General features: G+C 34.5%; 1 pseudogene; it reads right to left on the bottom strand.

Moving 5' to 3' along the window:
- Window positions 1-3,231: 3,231 nt before the first annotated feature.
- On the bottom strand, window positions 3,232-10,727 carry LOC114385981 (annotated as a pseudogene).
- Between the last annotated feature and the right edge of the window lie 5,500 nt (window positions 10,728-16,227).

Consider the following 16,227-nt stretch of genomic DNA (forward strand, 5'->3'; position numbering starts at 1 on the left):
AATAATCAATCTTGCTTTATTTTTTCACTTATGCTCAACATACACGATGCACCTTGAAAATCATGTAAATCAATATTTGCTAATTTGTCGAGAATGCATTTTACATTTTACACAAACGATATGTGGTTTGCTAAGTTCTAAACATGGTTCTGATAATGAACATATAAACCAATTAGGTACAGAAGTTCCAACTTTTATAGTAGATCTTCATCTGCTAGCTAGAGCCACTTTTCAAACATATGACATGGTGGTATGCATTATGACTGATTAACTTCTATTTTCAAACATATGACATGATGGTTCAATTACTGTACATTCTCCACAACATTTTTTCAGACATAAAAGGCAACACAAAATTTTTTCAGACACCACACCACAACACACAAATTTTGTTTCCAACTACTACCACATTAAACCACCTTCATTTTCCCAAAATGATAACCAAACGAACACCAAATGAATACCAAAGCTGAACAACAATAAACTCTTCTTTGATTAGCATAACCATTCACTAATTACATACAATTTGCACACTAAAACTGATGGCAGCATAATACAAAAACACCATAACTAATTTGATCAAAGACCACATAATACAACTCATAAACCTTAATTTCATCCTAAACCCAAACCACAAATGCAATGGACTACTATTACCACCATTACATCACATTCCTCTGCTACATAATAAAAACACCAACAAGCAAACAGTGATCTAAGACAAAACCAATCAAATCCCTAAAATTTTTCCCTTCATCTTCATTTCACTTATCTGGGTTTGCAAACCTTTTTTTCTACCTTCTTCATCAATGCTACAATGATCCTCTTCTCACCACTATTGACAACTGGATTATGCCACTAAAAAAATTGACACCATTTTTTACTTGTAACCTACATGGGCAAAATAAACACAAAAATCAACACACAAACCAAAACAGAACCAACACTAAAGACTATTGCTTACCCTGTATAGACCACAACCATAAAAACCCTTCTCTGGATTATCCTCAGTCCACGATGTCACTACTAAAGCCTCTACGTTACACAAACACAACATGCGACTTTGGGACTCAAAGTTGTACGATGATGCACTGCTTGCCATGGGAACGTGTTGTAATTAGGGAAACGTGCGACTTTGGCAAACACAACAAGGAAGTTGCTTAGTTTGGGTTCGTGTTGTAATTAGGGAATTAGGATTTTTGGTAATGTGAAGGATAGGATTTGGGGGTAATGAGAAGGTTTTCGAGTCCAAGGATGAAGTCTACAAGTCTAGGTTGGAGTAATTGTTTTTCATCAGTAACTGTTAGTTAGATAATTCCTTATGAGGATAAATTGCATATACCTCTTAAACAACCAATTATATGTGAACACGTGACAATTAAGGTTTTACACTAACCGTTAACGTTCAATTTTAGTTATGGGAACTAAAATTAAACAATTTCCAATTGAATCAGGTAAATTTTAAGAATCTAAAAAATTCAACCATCAACAATTGTTAAAGGATTTTGATGAATTTCATGAAAAAACCAAATTGCGCTCATCTTGCAAATCTGAGTTTAACGAGATCTTTTTCAAGCATGCATAGACTGCTACACGAATGTTTTTGAGGGAGCTTCCTTTTCAAGCCTAAACCACCATTAATTTTCCTTTAAAGGACGAATAGGGGCATCAAGTGGTGGCCATGGTTGGCGCTGTGATACCTTTCTGCAACTGAAAATTTTATAAAAACGGTTGAGACCAATTTATCACATTCAATCCGTGCCTTTCATTTGTATAAGCTTATATCCAACGACTGAAATTTTTTTCACACGATCCAGGACCAGTTTAACTATCGCACACCAGAAGCCGTCAAGTTTCAAAGGTGAAAAGGCTGCGAAACATTCAGAAGCAAGGATACCTTAATAAACTCCCGAAAGTAAAAGCAATCATCTAATAAATTAAAAAAGTAATGAAATAAATTGATTTCTGCTAATTATTATTTCAACAATAGAGATGTAAATTATCTCTTACCTTTAATTGCATTTAACAAAATCATGTTGTTGAGGTTCTGAATAAGATGACAATTATAAAATAAGTATAAGATTTTGAAGGTGGTGTAAACGGTTGCTTGTGAACTTATTAGAACAATTAATTAATAAATTAAAAATCCAATATTTGAATGTCTTACTTACCTTTTATAATATATAACTTTTAATATCTTGAGTTCTAACATAAACTTTAATATTTTATAAAAAATACTTGTAATTAAAATAACATTATATCATAATATAAATTATTCATTATAAATTTAAAACATAATTTATATATGCTGAAGAGATATTTATGACAAATTTTAATTATAATATAATTTTATATGTTTAAAAGTATTTATATATTTATTACAAATCTTAATGATATGAAATACATATTATTTCAATGTAAAGGCTAAATCATTAGTCCTTTATTCACACATTAACCAATAATCCAAGGGTGATGGTTGAGGTTCAGGTTGTTGTCATTTGCCCTACTGGTCACTGATTCTAATTGCAGAAACAACCTCTCCACTTATGGTGGTAAGGCAGTTTTAAATTTATCCATCCCTGAACAACAACCGTGACGAGCTCTTAGTGCATTAAACCACCCTTCAATATTGCTAATTTTACTTTTAGAGGTGAAAAATGTGGATCACATTATACAAGTTGCATAGTTTAAGCTTCATGGATCCATCTTACAAGTAACATGGAGTTTGATTGTGATATCTAACATAAGATTTAAACCAAAGGCTGAAAGCTTCATTAAGAAAAATGGATCAAATGGATGAAAATCCAATGAAATGAGTAGAAGAAATAAGAAAATATTCAGAGAGACTATCAAAAAAATATCTTACTCAAAGATTTTTATTGAAATTTCGATCTTTGATAAATCCTATGGCATTGACTAATCCGTGTAACCAACCCATATTTGAGATAAGATTTGGAGCATTATTGATAATCCACTTGTAGATACATATACATCATTTGGCGGTAAACCTGATTTTAAGCCCCAAAAGTGAAAATTAGCAGCACAATGCATGATAATAATGACCCTTTTTATCTTTAAACTATCGGTAATAAATAATTTTTAGGTTTAATTGCACTTTTGGTCTCCCTTGGTCCCCTTATTTTTTTTCTCTAGAATTTAGTCCCTCCATTATTTTTATTATGCCATTTTGATCTATCTATTAACTTGACATTCAATATTTAATAGAAATGTTCATGGCAGTCTACTGCACTGCCATGTCAGCAATCTTGTTAAATATTGGATGTCAAATAGATGAATAAAAGGCGAAGGCATTGCAATGTAGGTCACTAAAAGATATTTCAAATCCAAATAAGGAAATTGATCACAGGAAGAAAGGATGACAATAGTTCTTGATATGCAATTCAAAAGCTTCAAACATATAGGAATACTTGGATCCAGCTTTCCACCCCCAATTAAAGTCCCATTCTGAAAATTAAATGGGTAAACATGCTTTCCAAAATTTGTGATCACGATCACTCTTCCACGCAATATTCTTCCTATTGACCTTCAAATCTGATGACTTGCGACTGAACGTATATGTATCATTGAACAGACTCTATGCCATCAACCCACAAGGTTCAATTGGGAGATCGTGTGAGGACTCTAAAGGTTTACAAGAACTGGTGTCATTGCATCCAAGTCCATGTTAGAGGTGCAGGTTACTTCTACTTTTGGCATACCCGAACAAATTTTGAAGATTTGAATAAACAATGGAGAAATAAAATCATAGTTGAAAGTAAATCAGGCAATATTCATGATTTTGGTGGAAAGGAATGAAGCACCAATAAAGAAAAACATTTTACTGTATAGACTCTAATTTAAGAGACCTATACTGGACCTCAAATTCATCTGCCTAGAGTACAATACATTAAATTCAAAGACAAATCATCGATATACACAACAATAATTTTAAAATTTTAGCAATGGGAGGGATGACCTGTTCAAATAATTAATAACCAAGAAAACAGTGTAAAAAACACCTTAAATTTTGTGACTTTTGCAAGTAGGCATCTTCAACTTTTTACTTCAGCCCAATCAATCCTTAAACTCCAGTTAATGTTACAAAGGTCCTTTCATTAAGTGAGAGTTAACTAACATCGAAAAAGTGTTGACCATTGATTGTAAAAAATCTAAACCATTGATTCTTACTAAATTTCAACCATTGATTCATATTTTATTTTTCAAAAGAAAAACATATTAACTTTAGCATTTCTTAATTTAAAAAATAAAAACAAAAAATAGCCAGAGCAAAACATATATGTCTTCTTGAAAACAAGAACATCAAAATCCAAGTTTTGATTAGAAACATGAACAAAACCCATATTATAAAGAAGTATCATCCAGTTACTGGTACTATGTTCAATCAGATGCTGAACTTCAACAGGCCCCACAACTGTATGGCTGATCTTGTTGTACAAGACATATACAGTTATTCAACCATTTAGGAACCAATTCATGTCAATCAATTTTGAAAGAAAAAGATTAAGGAAAGGCAGACACTTTATTAATGGAATGGTAGTTGTTCACATTGACTTTCACTTTTGGGGTTGATGAATATAGTGTATTTTTTATGCTCTGGATGGAAAAGTTTTAAGGGATTGTTTTAATTGTTACAAAAAAGCAGTAAGTTGCCACTTACTTCCATAGTGGATTTTTTTTTAACTACAAAATTAATATATATATATATATATATATATATTAAGCAATAATTAGTACCAGAGGTACTACACGATAGCACAGGAGAGAAGATCTCCTGAAACATATAACAAAAACCAGAAATACAATTGCCCTACAAGAAGCCAACAGGAGCCTGACCCTACAGACCACACTCTAATTAATAGTTATAGACATAGCTGAGGACCATTGATGGAAAGGAACATTAAAGTCCTTTTCCCACCCCCTCAGCCAGGACCAAGTGAGAAAATTTGTGTTATCCACCAACTTAGAGATGTGAAAAGGCTGATTCTGAAAGATCATATCATTCTGGAGCTTCCATATTGACCTTGTAGCTGCTATCCACCATATTTTCCTTCTTGTATTGGTAACCTTCGAGCCTGCTATGGAGGAGTGCTGGAGGAAATTATCCATTGGCCTACAATGAAGAACTTTTTCCTCCCTAACCTAGGAGTTGAATTCCCACCACAGAGGCATAACTTTTTGACAAGTGAAAAACAGATGAGAGGCAGATTCAGATTTGCTTTGACAGAAGGGACACAGGTCATTGTTAATCTCAACTTGTCTCCTAGATAAGTTCTCCTTAGAGGGAAGCCTATCCCAAAGTAATCTCCAGGCAAAAGATAAAGCTCTAGGAGGAATTTTAATGTCCCAAAGCTGGCAGAAACCTAGGCATTGATCTTCAGAAGACTGCTCAGCTCGAATGCAAAGATAAGCAGATTTGGTAGAGAAGATCCCGTTAGATGCAGCTCCCCACTCCCAAGTATCCTAAAACCTAGCATTTAGGTTGATAGCAGCAGTATGATCAATAAAGGCTGAAGCTATCCCCAACTCATTATCAAACAAATTTCGCCTCCAAGAGAACTTCCATTCCCACCCAGATTCACAGAAAGAACCCAAATATGCTACTGTCTGAAGTCTTTGAAAGGAAAGTCGATATAATTCTGGATATTTTTCTTTAAGAGTTATCCCATCATGAACCCAAGAGTCCTCCCAGAACAAAATTTGATCTCCTCTTCCCAACTTCCAAATAAACTGCTTAGAAACCTCAGCCACACTCTGATGTTGATTAATGGATCTCAAGTCATTCCACCAGTGAGAGAAATGTGGCTTTGGTGGCCCCTCTTCCAAGCCTCTCCAGCCTCTGTACTTCAAAATCAGAATTCGGCTCCAGAGTTGATCAATTTGCTGACACATCAACCATTTCCATTTAATTAGAAGAGCATTATTGAGGGCCTTGATGTCTTTAATTCTCAATCCTCCACTTTCTCTAGATGCACACACTTGACTCCAAGCTACCCAAGCAATCTTCTTCCCTTCTAAGTTGCCACCCCAAAGAAAGTTTCTTTGAATGGCAGTTAGTCTATTAATCACTGCTGAGGGGGCCCTGAAAGAAGACTGATAGAACAAGGGCAATGTTGTTAAGACAACATTAATTAGGGTGATTCTGCCAGCCATAGAGATACTTCTTTGGTTCCATTTGTTCAACCTAGCCTCGAATTTCCTAATTATAGGCTCCCACACCACCTTCCTTCTCGGATTGATACCTATTGGCAGCCCTAGGTAACATAAAGGAAAATGAAGCATGGCACAGTTTAAGAAATCAGCAGCAATACAACACCACTCCTCAGATTGCCCAATTGCTCCAAATTGGCTCTTGGCAAAATTGATTCTCAGGCCAGAAACCATCTCATAGCTTCTAAGAATGGCCTTCACAGCTTTAACATTATCCATTGAAGCTTCCCCAAAAAAAATGGTGTCGTCAGCAAATTGGAGGATATTCACTGGAACCTTGTTCTTCCCCACCAAGAAGCTTTGGAAGCAATCTTTTATTGTTGCTTCCCTCATCATTCCTGTCAAGCCTTCAACAACCAAGTCAAACAATAGAGGGGCCAAAGGATCCCCTTGTCTCAAACCTCTTTGAGGCTTAAATTCAGAGGTTGAGCTTCCATTCACTAGAATAGATATAGAGGCTGATGTGAGGCACCCCTTAATCCATCCAATCCATCTGTCATGGAACCTCATTCTTCTCATCATATGAAAAAGGAATTGCCAAGACACTAAATCATAGGCTTTTTCGAAATCCACTTTAAACACCAAGCAGGACCTCTTAGACCTCCTAGCCTCCTCAAGTACCTCATTAGCAACCAAAACACCATGGAGCAACTGTCTATCCTTCACAAAGGTTGTCTGCCTTTCATCAATGAGATGATTCATGACCTTGCTAAGCCAGTTAGCCAGTTAGCTAGTAAGTTAGCTAGTAATTTAGCAATGATTCATGACCCACACTGCACACCTTATCTCCTCCTCTTTAAACGGCTCAACCATCATTTCCCTCTGAATTTAAGTATTTAAAGAATTTCTAGGATTTCCTAAATTTGTCAATCTATTATGCTGTGGGCTATGATTTTCCTGATGCCATACAAGAAAATTGAGCAGCCAAATAGAATCACTGGATTCTTCTGACTTTCAAAGGGATAAAAATTGGTCTCTCAATCATGAAATCAACAAGCTAAGTTTGTAATGTTGCTTGGATCATGCTGTTTTTGTTTTCAGAACATAAAACATGTTATGTTCGGCCTTTTTTTACTATTTTTTCATTTAAGAAGTTGGAAAAAATAAAGAAAATATAATATAAATCTTTCGGGGAGGAAATGAATCAATGCTTTAGATTTAGTACATTCACAGGGAAGGCCCTACTACAATATTAGTGGGAGTTCATGGACTAATTGAGACAAAGTAAAAGTTGAAGGTGGCTATTCGCAGAAGGCATAATTATGAATTTTTCTCAATAATTAGTAGGGATAGAAAATCAAACTTGAGGTTGAGGGGATAAATACAGAATTGCTTTGGAGAAATGTCAATAAGTTCAAATACAACCTAAGAAAAGTGTTAAAGAGCAAATAGATTTGATGAAAGCAAGAAAACCAACTTGGTTCATAACAGGGCATACGTTCAGGTTTGCTCAATTGAATATACTCATTACTCAATAAATTATTTCCAACAATGAGGACCAGTACATTATATAAAAACGGCTAGTGTATTGACCAAAACACAAACAAATAAATAAACAGCGATAAATATGAAAGAGAAAGTATAAATAGATAAAAGCTTAAGAAAAGCAATGATTTTGTGTCCTTGAAGTATACTACTCCGGACCTAAATATAAACAAAATTAACTAACTTTTATGCTAATTAAGTTAGTAAATATCATTTAATTCCACTAATTACATTTAAGAAATAAACATTTTTCCTAAAGTACCCTTCAATGGAACCTGATATCAAGGACAAAAAGAGTTATTGGAAATAGAATCTCAATTAATTGAAGGGTATTTTTGAGATAGTATCATTAAATAGGGTGAAAGTAGTTAAAATTTACTTATGAGTCATAAAAGGTTTTCTTTTTTTCTTTCTTAAAATTGATCCGGAGGGAGTAATACTTATTCTAAGGACTTCATCATTGTATTTGAAAAGAACAATATAAAAAATCCTTACCGTTGGTGGTTTTGGTAATAGTTATCAAGTTGATAATAGATATAAATTGGTGCTTTCATTGGCTTAAGTACCTAAAAAAATTGTAAACATAATCAAGAGACAGTAAAAAGATCAACGTTATCAGTAATTCTTTTGGCAAGATATTAGCATTTTAATTCCAAAATTATTTATTATAACTAAATGAGGGATGACAAAGCATGCAAAGAATGTTATGATAGTGAAGTAACGGCAGAACAGCATGAAAGAAAATATCATATAATGCCATGTCCTTTTGAACAATGCCAAAACCCATCACCATCTACTACCAGACATGATTTTCATGGTTCATAATATCAACATCAGCACATATAATATTCTCTTGAAGGTGGAAGATTCTTCACAGACTGTACTAACAAGATGCACATGGATAATAGATAACTAGCTCCATTTTAAGTAGACAAGCTTTTCACCACTCTAAGGGTCCATTTGGTAGAGAGGAAGGAAATAAAGTAGATTGAAATAGAAAAGGTGAATGGAAATAGGTGAGAAATAAAGTGGAAATTAAAAGTGTTTGGCTGAAGAGAAATACAGAAGAAATAAGGAAACAAATAAAGAGATGAATGGAAATAGGTGAGAAATAGTGTGGAAAAATACTAGTGGACCCACCCCATTTCCACTCTATTTCCATTCAACAAACATCCAACATTATTTCCACTCCCCGTATTTCCACTCTCCCCACCCTATTTCCATGTTGCCAAACAGGGCATACAAGATCACACTATGCCACTTTAGAAAGTATAAGGGTATGTTACTGAAGGGGTTTGTGAATCCTGAGGCAACATTCAAAGATGTTTAAGGGGAAGCCAACCAATCATTCAAATGGAAGATTAAGGAATTAAGTGCCACTGATCTATTTAATTGAAAATTACTGAGTACTGAAGCAACAATCAATAAATGATGTAATTAATCTAAAATTGAACTATCACCTTTAAGAATCGTGAACAATTTTTTGAGATTTAGTCATCTTTAATATATGTGACCTTATTACTTCTAAATTCTTCAGGTACACAGTCAATGTGATACCTATCCACAATTTCAAAAACCTACAAATTCATAGGTCAAATAAATATTGTAGAAAGCATGGGGATTTAGAAGGGAGAAAGGAAAAAGATTCAGTGAATAATATCAACAAAGTAGAAATTATTTATACACTATTTCAGGCACGAAGTGCAACAAGTCCTACAGGAATGAAAATGAAACCCATCAATAGCAATGTAGCAATGACCTGCATAGAAATTGATTGAGATTTAATGCATGCATTTGATAGAATAAGGTGTCAATTGTCATGAAATATTCAAGTATGTCAAAGAACTAACTACTGCAGGTGTAAGCACAGGTTTACATGCTGGAAGGTTCTGTTGTGTAAACTGATAGAACACTGAACAACCACCACAGTGGCACTCAGTACAAGTATCATTATGAAAAGAAAAGGGTAAACAAAGGAAATAAAAGACTTCAATACAAAGACACATGTCTAAAGAAAAAACATGTAATTAAATTTCAATGTGTTGGAGAATTCTGACTTACTTCCTAGTCTAAGGCTTCAACATCATAACAAGTTTTTTTTTTTCTTATAGAAAGTCAAGTTTCAACAAGAGAAAATGTATAAAATGCATGACATACAACAAAAATAGATTGCCCGATTCCTTATGTATTACTTATTAGGTCACCTTAATGTGACAATAAAAAAGATAAGTTAGGTTGTAGCATGTGCAGAAAAACAATAAATGTGAAATTTATTTCAAGTACTGAAATAAATTGCTAATAGACTACTTAGAAGTAAATAAATAAAAAAAAATCATTCTGTGACATCTACAACTATATGTTTGAAACAATGTTAGTCAAATATGTTGGAAACAATCATACTTAATGTACTTAGGAAATAGAAGATTCATGCAATCACATGATAAAATCTATTTATTGTTCATGGGTATTTGTGCATGCGAAGTTGCATTAGCCTAGGAAATAGTCTCCACTAGAGCTTGTTTGGATATAAAGCTAGAAGAGCTATTGAGAGCTTCTCTCTACTAGAAAAAGCTCTATATTTCCAGTAGAAAAGCTCCCAAAAGCTCTTCTAACTTGTATTCATACAGAACCTAAGTCTATAAAGAAACATATATGTGTGTATGAGTATGTTGATGTCTTGCATAATCTGTGTACTCAATAAGAATAAGAAAGCATTTCCATTCTCTAAATGCTCTCTAGGTTAAGTAAAAAGTGATTCATTCATTAATTATATGATTGCCACATATATATATATATATATATATATATATATATATATATATATATATATATATATATAATCATCTGTCAGAAAATCCATCAATGCAGTACAAAAACTTGCAGTGTCCTAAACCAACAAAATTAGTTCAAAACCTGCCAAGAAAGTAACACTCACCATCATCTCGTGTTGAATGTCCTGGAATTGCTTGTGCTCCTGTGCTAACTGTTGACAAACTCCCTCCATGAAGATCCATTACCACAGCTACCCAAGTTCTTGGTGTGTCACCTTACAAATTAACTACCCAATTTTCACCAGCAATTGCATTTGCCCAATACTGCATTACGGGTGAATAGTTACTCATCAATTCCTATTCTCATTTTAGTTATAGTTTACACCAGAGCTTGTATTCAATAATTGAAAAGCATAAAAATACTATAAGTTAATCTGTAATACTATATGCATTACAATTTGTGATGTTGTATGGAACTTAGCATTGAGCAACAAAAAGGTAACTAGAGAATAAACTCAGCATACCAGATATAAGAATGTTGCATTGGATGAGTCCATATATCAGACAAGATAGGATTAGGAATGAATTTAAAGAGAGAGTTGGGGTAGCACCTGATACAAGAAAAATAAAAAAAGGTAGAATCTCACCTTAGGTGGTTGGGCAGTAGAAGCTAATCATTAGTAGAGTGGACCAATTCATCAAATAGAGAACCGCCATATCACTAGAGGTAGAGGGAGATCAAGAAAAACCATATGCAAAATCATTTAAAAAATGGAGGCTAATAGTTTGTAGGACATGATTCGTAATAGTACAATATTACACTGTTTGATTTATGCAACAAATCGCACCTAATGAGAAAATCTTTGGTTCTTGTTGTTGTTAGTTCCAATTTGCCAAGGCATTTAGACAGGGTAGACGACAACAAAGCATCTCCAACAAAGAAAAAAAAATAAGGGTAGTGTTTTTCAGTCCCAATCCCAATATATCTTAAATAGCACGATTAGAAACCCAAATGAGCATCATTAAAACTAATCAAAAGGCATAGGATATCTTACACTTACAAGTTACATGTCTTAACAACGCGGCAAATCTGAAATCTTAATGACGAAGAAAATATGCATTACCTGGAATAATGATGGGTACATCTCGGAGCGTAGTGGAGTGAAACAGAAGCAAGGGAAGAAATAGGAGATGGAGAGAGAAAGAGAGGAATCAATATTCTTCGACGGAAAGTTGGCACCGGTACCGAAGGTATTTCTTGAGTTCATGTGAAGAGTAGATCCGCACGAGGAAATGGTTGTGGCATTTTTTTGGACAGTGAGGCATACTATTTTTCTTAGTAGGTGATTTATGTTGATAAATTTTTGTTGCCCTTCTTTCGATTGTTTGGAAAAGAAATGTATGATTTTAAGATTTTTTTTGGGCGTCGTTGAATTTGGTGTTCTTGTTTGTGTTGCATAATTTTCTAGTTGTGAGTGTAAAAGGCTCACATTCACTTTCTTCTACATCATATTCAAACTTGTCCAAATAAATAATAAAGTCTTCTCGGCTCAAAGAATGTCATCTAAGTTTCATGCAATTAATATGGAACCTATATCCTAATGTCACATCCTATCAAAGCGTGGTGTTCACGTGTCCTCTAGCATGAGGTTCTTCATAGTCATCGACCTATTCATCTGTTCTCCCGAATACAAAGTTCAAAATCATCACAGGATCCAAACACAAACAACAGACCGGGAGTGAGTTATCACATTTCTAACTACTAGAGAGAAACAACACAACATATAGTAGCCAAATACAATTTACTTAGCATATCTTACATTATTTCATCACATTGTCATTCATCAATCACACTTTTCATCCATCAATCACACCTTTCAATCATCAATCACAATACACAGGAATCACACACTCCAATCAAGACATAATAGCACATCAATTTCATAATAAACAATTAGCAAGCGTATGCAACAGTTATGCTAAGATTCAAGCCTATATGCAATGTGCTACCATGTCAGTGAAAAACCTCGTCGGGCGCCTAGGAGTACATGACAAGACAAACCACACAATAGTAAGTCAAGTCACTCTCACTAGGTAATATCATAGGGAGACCAGTCAGGGTCACAGTGTTTTGCAAGAATGCTCTAACCATATGGGATCAACATAGGCTTAAAGGAGCACTCAAACTGTCTGACCCCCAAGGCCTATACTCCGAAGAGTCCGTCAGGGCCTCTCCCTCCGGATTCAGGTCCAACCCAGAAAACATTTTAGCACACAGACTCTATCTATGAACTGTACAAAACACACGACTCCTCAATTGTTCCCAAAATAATTTTAACTCGTCGCCCTTTAAGGGTCTTATCATTAACTCGTCGCCCTTAAAGGGACTTAACATTAACTCATCGCCCAAAAAGGGACTTAGCATCAACTCGTCGCCCAAAAAGGGACTTAGCATCAACTCGTCGCCCTAAAAGGGACTTAGCATTAACTCGTCACCCTAAAAAGGACTTATGGTCGTGTGATTGTACAATTCATAGTTCACAACTCAATGCACACAACACCTCAATGTGCATATATATCTCAATCATATACATACTCAATTTATCACATACACTTAATCCTAATCACCATGGTATAATCTCAACTTAACATGTTATCACACCTCATGAATCATATACACTTTACTTATGAACTATGCAATACACACATTTACTCAATTGTTTTCAAAATTATTTTAACTCGTCAGGTTCTCACAGTGGATCTCATCACAATACTCGTCGCCCTTAAAGGGTCTTACAATTGTGTGATTGCACAGTTCATAGTTCACAACTCAATACATACATCTCATCTCAATACGCATGTATTTCATCATCCGTCACATGTTCAATTTATCACATACGCACAGTTTGAATAATCATTTCATAACCTAAACATAACAATTTATACAAAAGATTTTATCACAACGTGGTACTCAAATTGTACCAAGATTTTAATCAAAATCATGGGTTAAACACAAAGACATCAAGAGCACTCAAGTTTATCAATCAATTCTCATCAGGACATCAATTGGTACCTAGAACACAATAATATTGTATTTATAATCATAAAGGGAAAATTATAATTCAATAAACATCCCAAAATAAACCCAAATTTAGTTCTCTAAGGATCCCTACACATGTTCATTCTAACCCCCAATTGCGATAAACTCATCCCTTACCTCTAAGCGGACTCACGTGTCTTCAGCCAACGATAGTAACATCTCTAGCGGTTCCCTAAGATTCCTTCAATTATTCCTCCGACTGCTCTGATAGAATTCCCAAACGTCAGAGAGACAGAGAAGGGATTGAAACCTCCACTTGTACCGTCTTTATGCGATTCCTTTTTCTCCCTCCACAAGTGTTATATCGAAAATCCCAACGGTGTAATTGTGCGCAATTGAATTTAGACCAACATATCCAAATTTCATGAAATTCCAACGGTTAATGAAACCGGGATCATAGTTTTACCGAGACAGTTTTGGGTTTCTGCGGAAATTAAAATGCTACAATGCGAAGGGTTTTCCTCTAAGCTCAGATATGATTTTGAAATTCCCACTGGTGAGAATGTTTAAAATTGGGTTTCTAACGTGGTATTCAAATTTCACGACGATCCAACGGTGAACAAGTCCGAGATCGTCATTTTTCTGAGACAGGTTTGGTGGGCTGCGGGAAAAAGAAAGGGTTTTGAGAGGAGAAGGGGAAAAACGAAAATGAGGCAAAAAAGAGACACATGACTTAACATAACTATTTATACCTAGGGTACTCAGCCTATTATTTGCTCTATATTTATTTATTTATTTATTTTATAAAAACAAACTCTATTTTATCTTCTATCAAACAAATAAATGAAATACCCTTTTTATTTTCTCTCAAATCATTATTTTAATTAATAATTATATCTTCTTATTTATTTATTTATAAAATCTCATCATTTTTCTAAAACTCTATTTATTTATAAATAAAAATCCTTTTTAATCTAGATTACAAAAATTGGGATGTTATAATTCCATCCCTCTTAAAAGAAGTTTCGCCCCGAAACTTTGCCGAAAGATTGAGAAAAAGGTTTACACATAGTTTTCAATATCAAGTTGTGTGCTCTGTTGAAACACTTATATGTGACTTCGATCATAAGAGTTTTCTACACTTGACGATAAATCTGGTGATCCTCATTCCCTCAATGATAGTTTTTCATGAGTTAAGTTGTGTCGCTAGAGTAACATCTCAACGATAATAGAATGTGAATGACATACTATTTGGAGTATAATAATATCATAGGAGACGCTAATGACAATTTGAAATGAACAAACAAACACAAGAAGACACGACTGATCACATGGTCGACTCTTTTTCGAACATCGGACGTTTCAAGAAAAATAATGAGTTTTGACTCTTTTAACTACCCTCAAATCTATCCCTCTTCCCTGAGCACAATCTTCCTTACTTAGGTATACTTGACTCATAACTCTCACTTAGGTCCAAGAATTGTAATGATTCAACTCTAAGGTTGCCTACCTGATACTAACTGGGTGCTAATTAGATAAGCAATACATATTACTCCCTACTTCTGTAAGTTTGTTCACCTTAAGGTAATCTTCACACATATATACTCATGTCACCCTATAACTTTGCACTTGAACTTGAGGTTTCAATTGTTGTTTACAATATCTAACTCTATAACTAGCACACTAGTCATATCATCAGTTTCCTATTCAAGCTCTAACTACTAAGCTAGTTCTAACGTTTAAAACTAAACTCACAACAAGATTCTTGAGAATTTTACCCATCTCTTTTATCTCGGATTCAACTCCAAAGATCCTCCCAATGTATCAAACTAACGATAATGTTTCCCAAAATATTATGGTGAACCCCATGGTTACCTATTCTAACTCACATATAGGATAAATCTTTTCATAAGTCTTAAGTTGTCAAGAAACATTGATCACTATTTGTCCTCCTACAAGCACTCCTCTAAACTTAAAAATTATTTCAAATATTTTACTACTCCAATAAGGACCTACGCGGCTAAGATAGCACTCAACAATTTACAGTGGTCGACTTTTCTATGAACTTATGGCTTACTCCTTACAAGGATCTCACTCAAAAACTTAAACTTACTTGAGTCATCTCCAGCAAGCATTAAGGTTAATCCAATGAGTCCTAAAATAACCTTTTGGTTCGACTACTAGTTAAGAGCATTTCATCTTAATCTTAGGTTTCCTCTCATCTCCAAACAACTTCTGCCCAAGAAGGATTTGTAGTTATCTTTCACCTAGACGTAGCATACTCTAAGGTTCATCTTCATCTAACTAAAATGCATAACAAAACTCTTAGCTCGGAACATGATGCCCAAGGGTCTATAACAACCTTATAATGCACATCATAATTCAACTTAACCGGAAACATACTAAACACTAATCATCAAAACCACAACAAGAGCTAACTCAGGGTGAGAGATCCTGTCACGCATTCCACGAACACACATGGACATCAATCATATTATGACATGACCAGGTACACATAGAGGTCACAATAGGTACTAAGGTATTTCTTAAAGCTTCCACAAACTTTTTCCATATTAAGGTAAAAAGAACTAATATTTATCTTGCTAATCATACAACTATCATCAATAATCTTTTAGGTCACCTACCTTACGCAAGAACACTCACTCTTGAATCCTTCTATGCTTAACAATTAATGTCTCACTA

Source organism: Glycine soja, chromosome 15 (genome assembly GCF_004193775.1).
Source record: "Glycine soja cultivar W05 chromosome 15, ASM419377v2, whole genome shotgun sequence".
NCBI lineage: Eukaryota > Viridiplantae > Streptophyta > Magnoliopsida > Fabales > Fabaceae > Glycine > Glycine soja.